General features: G+C 40.3%; 1 pseudogene; it reads right to left on the bottom strand.

Annotated features, from left to right (window-relative positions):
• Positions 1-935: 935 nt before the first annotated feature.
• LOC116879053 lies at positions 936-1,017 on the bottom strand (annotated as a pseudogene).
• Positions 1,018-6,700: the final 5,683 nt, after the last annotated feature.

The following is a 6,700-nucleotide window of genomic DNA, read 5'->3' as shown; positions in this document are numbered from 1 at the left end:
AATCTGACAATTTGCACAGGTATCTCTGGTGATTTTTTTTCTTTTAATTATTTCATTTTTCTTTTTACTCTTTACAAAGACTCAGGTTACAACTTTGTTGGTGCTCTGTTTCTAGACTACAATTTCAGTTAAAGACTAAGTTTATTAGTGTTATGTTTACATATATTTACAAAATCTCTACTGTTTGATGTCTGGGAACCATGGTTTTGTGTATCCTGTGTACAGAATTCAAACCTGTATTTTTTTATGAAAAATCTCCAGGGAAATTTAGAATCTAAGTGCAGGTTGTTTTGTGTTAACACAATCATAGAAATCCAATTTGGCATGATCTTTTATTCTCAGAACTACTGCTGTATCTGTAAAACTGATACAGTAGAATAAATAGCCAAAAAATAGAAAATATTCCTTACTAGATGCAGTGTGTGGAAAATGGTTGTTTGAGATTTTAAGAAAAACATTTTCAAAACAAATTTAAATTCTAAATGTATCTAGATCTGTAGAGAAGGAGGTTGAAGGAAGCACAACTCATTTGTTCTGCCTATGAAAAATTAATAGTAGCAAATAAACGTTTTTATTGACACAGAAAGATGTTTACAATATACCACTAAGTGAAAAAAAGCAAGTTACAAAACAGAATCTATGTTTTTCTTAGAAAGATGTATGTTGGGAAGGAGATAAAACAAAATGTAAAAAAGTAAATTTCTCTGAGTATTAAAATTACAGGTATTTTTATCTTCTACTTGTATGAATTTTTCTAAGTTTCTTGTACAATGAGCATGTATTACTTTGATGTTTTATGTATGAAGCTAAAACATCCAATAGATAGTAATAGCTTGATACCGACTTTGAGCAAGGTTTGGGGCAGTCAGGTTTCCTTAACCCTGGCTGTACACAGGATCAAGGGGGACAGGGGCAGGGGGCAGAGGACAAGGGGGAAGAGTCTGGGAAAAGTTTTCAATTAGCAATAATCGTGCCTCGGATAAACCTCATTGGCTACGATACTGCCACTGGAATGGTAAAAGGAAATGGTCAAAACAATGAGGAATTAGATCAGAACCCTGGGGAGGGGAGGAGCATTGTTTTTGTTTCTTAGTAAGTTTTCCAGATGATTCTAATGTGTAATCAAAGATGAGAATCATTAGCTCAACTTTTTAAGTCACTGCCTATGATCAGATTTATCAGCCAATATTACCTGAATACATTCCCAGTTTGACTTCTCTCTGCAATTCTTTGAATAGTGCCTAACTTAGAATCATGGGCTTTCATAGCTTGAAGAGACCTTACCCCAGTTCAGATCAGCAGGTGTGTGCCAGTTACCTCCTAGTGCTGGGGGTGGAAGGTGAATGAGACCCAGCGCCTGCCCTTACAGAACTTGCATCCTAGTGAAGGAAACAGACTAAGTAATTAACTTCAAAATAACACCTATTGGCTAGGTGGTAGACGCGCACACACACGAGACTGAGAGAATGATGGAAGACGGTCACTCAGAGAATTTGGGAAGGTCGCCTGGGAGGAGGGAATCACGGAGTGTCCAACTAGTCCAACCCCCCCCAGAAGCTGAGCGGTCCACAGTCACACAGACCAGAGATACCAGCTCAGAAACAGAGCCCTGTTACCCAGCATCTCATCCAGTACCATCTGATGCCTGTAACAACTGCAAGAGGCCCAACCAAGGTACAGGGAACACCTCCTTTACAGAGCATCCCCTTCCTATAATCCACACCAACACACTGGAAATAAACCAAGGGGGCAGCCTTGAGATTTTATCATTGAAGCAGCCTGCTCAGGCAGTCTGACCTGGCACAAAAGTTGTCAGATTAATGGCATTAGGAAATTTGCAAATCAAGTGGTTCATTATGTATGATACTGTACTTGCAAATAGGATTATGTTGATTATGCACTATAAATAGCATTTTAAAGAGACTCCCTCAAGGCAGACGGGGCTGAAATCTTGCTAGTCAGACTTTTAAAGGAAGGCATATTGAATCACCAAACAGATGAAACCTTGGACCCAGAGATGAGCAGCCACATGCAGTTCTGCAGAGCCAGGGTTTTGCTCTGGGTTGCATGGTGTGGTATCTTGTCACCAAGATTCCTCCACTCTGGGCAGAATGATCACAAGGCCCTTGTCTCATATGCCAGAAGGAAGCCAGTGCTATAGCCTGAGCCAGACTGGACCACACAGAGCCACTGCCCAGGCCAGGATGACTGCATTCCCTGGGGAATGAGGGCTGGGTGAGTGAGCTCAGAAGAGCATCTGAAGACCTTGACAGCAGATGCCACTTCTCTCAGCCTCATGGAACATCCCTCTGTATAAACCTGCCTTCTGATGGAACCTTTTGCCCTCCTGTCTTAAGAAATCCAAGCTAGTCTTCAAGAGACTAGACCTTGTCCCTTTTCCAAAGTTTGAGGACTTGGGTAAATACTCAAGGAAGGAGATATTAGTTCACCTAAGTTCAAACTGGCTCTTTGAAAAAAAATTCCCAACTTGCTGTATATGTTCACTTATTCCATTCTCCTTGAAGATCAGGCTGGGAAGAGAGTCCTTATTCGTGAGGTTACATTTTCTAAAAAAATTTTTTTTTTTTACTTCAGTGTCTTCAAGCATTTCTTTCTGGAACATCCGTATAGTGAAGTCTAAGTAAATGAAGCAAATGGACAAGAATACATTAAATTAGAATCTGAATTAGAATATTCTATTACTTTTAAGCACAGAATTTTTAAGAATATCATTAACAATATTGCCCCACATAAAATTCCTGGCAAAGTTGCTTTAAGAGGTAAAGAAGAAACAATGAATAAATCATGGGGATAAAAGGTACAGTGTAGGGAATAGAGTCATTGGGATATAGTCAATAGCATTGTATGGGGACAGATGGTGTCTATACTTAAGGGTGAGCATAGCATAATGATTTGTGGAATCACTGTTACACCTCTAACTAAGTAACATGTCAACTATACTTAAGTTCAAAAAAGAAAGGAGGATCATTTAAGATTTGCATATCAAATGTGAAGAATCAGAGCTGCTTATTTTCTTGAGCAAGCTAAACATGTCCCCTAAAATTCTCTATGTCCTATTGTGCTTTGAAATGTCTCCTTTCTTTCTACGTTTCTCTGTCCAAATTCTCATGAATTCTACATCAGTATAGTCCTATTTCACTTCAGGTCTTTTCTCCTGGTGAGCGGACACCACTCCTCCCACACCCATTCACTTAACAAATACAGCGAAGGTATACTATGGCTAATGAAGTTTTGCATCATCTTAGACGTGTGGTTCAGTTGTCTCCATTTGATTGGGAACTCATTCAGGTGGAGCAATATCCTTTCAATAAAGACAGAAGTTTTGTATGTCTTCAGCTTGCTAATTGTGTGTTGGGCAGCTTCTTTGAGACTACTCAACATTATGTTAAGTTATGGCTATGAGATTCACTTTAACCTCATACCTACAGTTTCTGAGGCCACCTAGGCATCTGACTAAGAACAAGTTAATTATACCTTCTGTTGTCACTTAGGACTCTGTACTCAAAAATGAGCTTATTTATCTTAGACTTAAGAAAGTTGACTTTCTTCATCTGCTCAACGGACAAAAGACAATAACCAACCATTTTCCCAAGCTGTTGAAAACAAGGCTAAGAATGTAAATTGCCATGTGAGGAATGGCAGGTAATTATAAGGAAGAATGTCCTGTGGGGAAAACATACTGGAATCATCTAACCAAGGACAGTTTGGCATCTCTCTTACTAGAAAGAGTTTTAAAATATCACAAACCCATTAATCAAGATGGGTTATTTTGAAACCAATGTGGCAACAGGGGAAACAAGAAGGGCTTTAAGTTTTCTCCCCTTCCTTTTAGAGAATTATAATTATGGCCTGTTTGTATTACTATATACACATCTAGAACTTGTAGGGAATAGCCTGTATACAAAAACAGGAATGAACCATCCTCACTGACAGAACTCCAAACCCAACCCACACATAATCTTTTCTTCACTAAACTGAAAGTTTTAAATAAGACATCTACTGAAATAGACTGACCCAGAATTGTACTCATTTTTAAACTTTTGAAATGAAGTATTAAAATCTTCTGAGTCAAACCTAAACTGAACTAATATTTTAATGTATTTGATACTTTCCCACAAGTCATTTCATTTTTAGATTTTTTATATTATATATGATGTTTCTAGTTTTATACTGTCTTAAGAAATGGTATACCCAGCATGACCGAAGATCAGATCTGCTTTTTACTACATAAGACAATTACAAATACATCTGAATCCCTGTTAAACTACTTATCATGTTCTAGTAAGCCTAGAAATCTCAGGATATATTACAGACCAGCTGACCTAGAGAAATAAAAGTTACCCCAAAGTTCAGTACATGCCTTTCTTTCTCACTGTGGCTTAAGGTATTGTATTAGAGATGCTAATCTCCCCCAACACTTTCCCAGCTAAGAGAACCTGTATCACCCCAGCCCTACCTGTGGGATTTGTACATGACAAACTCACCCTGAACCACAGCTGATTGGACCGGTCTGGAGCATAGCCCTGGTGCACAGAGAAGCACTTCATGGCCTGGACTATCCCATCAGATTTTCTCCTCCTCTCTCTCTCACTCAATTTGATCTAAGAAATACAGCAGCTGGGTTCAATGGTAGCTGACGACATTGACAAAGGAACACGGGTGTAAATGTCCATAAATGATTGCTGCTGAGGGCTCTGAGGCAGCTCTGGTTCCTGAATCCTGGGGACACAGCTTTCTTTTGTATCCCAGGAAAGTTGTAAATTCCTTTGACTTGAGACACTTTAAAATGGATTCTGTTCCTCTCTCAGCTGCCTTGCTTTCTTATAACTGTCCCTGCTCCTCTTGGTGGTAGAACCAAAGACAAAATCTACACCTGCTTAAAGAGGGAAGAGAAGCTCAAAGCCACAGAAGTCGTGTCAGATTCCATATATAAGCGGTGAGGCCATGTAAAGAAAGACAAGCCGTAGGGTCAGAAACAGAAGATGGGGGAGACTTCAGAGCCAAGCTGTGAACAGTATGGGAGCTTTGGTAGCTGCCATCTGCATGGTGTGGGGCAGGTCTGATGGATGAAAGCAGTGCTGCTTAAACTCCAGTGGGCACAATAGTCACCTGGGGATCTTGGTAAAATGCAGATTCTGATTCAGTCGGTCAGGAGTGGGAATAAGGGCCTGCATTTCTAACAATCTCCCATGTGATGTCAAAATGTGGGCATGGAGCACAAGTAGGTAGCAGCGGTGTACTAGAGCCATGCGGGACTGAACTGCGAGCAACAGTAAAATAAATAGTAGATAACAATAGGCGATACAGTAACAACACAATGATGTAAATAAATAGAATGAAATAGTGAACCGTGAACAACAGTAACAGAATTCCCATTATCAGGTGATCATAGAAAATTAGAGAGGCTCAAGGTGATGGGATTTCTGGACCCAAAGCCTCCCCAAAGCTCCATACACAGCATCAGCTCTTCACAGTTTAGTCGTTCAGTCTGTGGGGCTGAGGGAGGAAGGCCAGAAGCTGACTATGAAGAGGACACCGATGGAGCCTGACGCTCCCGTGTTGCATCAGATAGTCAGGCAAGGGCTAAAGTGCAGTGCGTGGCACTGTGTGCCCCTGATACTAGCCCTTCTGAATACAGAGCTGCTGTGTGAAAATGAAACCCGGGTCATACCAAATCTATGCTATGTATTTAAGGAACAAGTTACAAAGTGTCATTTGCTCTCCCTTTTCTGCTAACTGTAATTTGTCTGCATGTCTACATGTTAGTGAGAGAGATTCCTCATGCTTTGATTAGTCCATCTGGCTACATTCTAGCATGAGATGAGAGAGCCCATTGGTGCTGGTCAGTGGAACACTGTGATGAAAGTTTAGTTCTAGCTACTGAGAGTCTTTCTGCTGTGTGCAACGGAGGAGGAGGGGGAGAAGAGTTTGGCTCCTTTCCTACTCAAACTCAGTCCCTGACCATGGAATATATTAGTGCAGATATTAAGTCCTGGAAGCTTGCTTTTTATTTAAAACACAGCATTGGAGGTGATAGTGCTTTTAACCAAGCAAAGATAATGAAGCTCCCAACTTAGTTACGGTTCACTTACCTTAAAGTAAACTGAACAGCCACGCAGTGGAAAGCTCTGCTTTATTGGGAGAATGCCATATAATGAATTCCTTTTAGAAAGTGCACTCTATGTTGCCTTTATTTAGTGATTTCTCAGTTAACCATTAGCTTTAACCCTTTCTCAGCTACTATCGCAGAAGCTTCTGATTCAAGGGGGCAGACTGACTCTGTATTTTTATATGCTTCCCCCTACCTCCAGAGGAAGGTACATGAAATCATGTTTTCACTGATACTGAATCAGGAATAGTTCCGGATATAGGTATTACAGCTGTATAAAGACAGATAAAGACCGTTCTCACAATGCTTGAACACTCTAGATGGGCGGAGGCAGACAATACAGACGTGAAATCACTAAGGGCATGATAAGTAAAATGATGAAAATGAAACAGGATGACTTGGGACAGGTTGTGAGTACATAGGGACATGTAAGCTAAGACCTCCATGACAAGAAAGAACCAGCTCGGCAAAGATAGGAGGCAACAGCCACAGTAAAACCATTAAGATGAAAAATGACATCTTTAAGGAACAGAAAGTAGAAGAGTGTGACTGCAAGAAGGGAAGAACGGG

The sequence above is a fragment of the Lontra canadensis genome, unplaced genomic scaffold, assembly GCF_010015895.1.
Source record: "Lontra canadensis isolate GAN:19392208 unplaced genomic scaffold, GSC_riverotter_1.0 scaffold2, whole genome shotgun sequence".
NCBI classification, from domain to species: Eukaryota; Metazoa; Chordata; class Mammalia; order Carnivora; family Mustelidae; genus Lontra; species Lontra canadensis.
The sequence above is the reverse complement of the archived record's forward strand: the minus strand, read 5'-3'. Positions and strand labels throughout refer to the sequence as shown.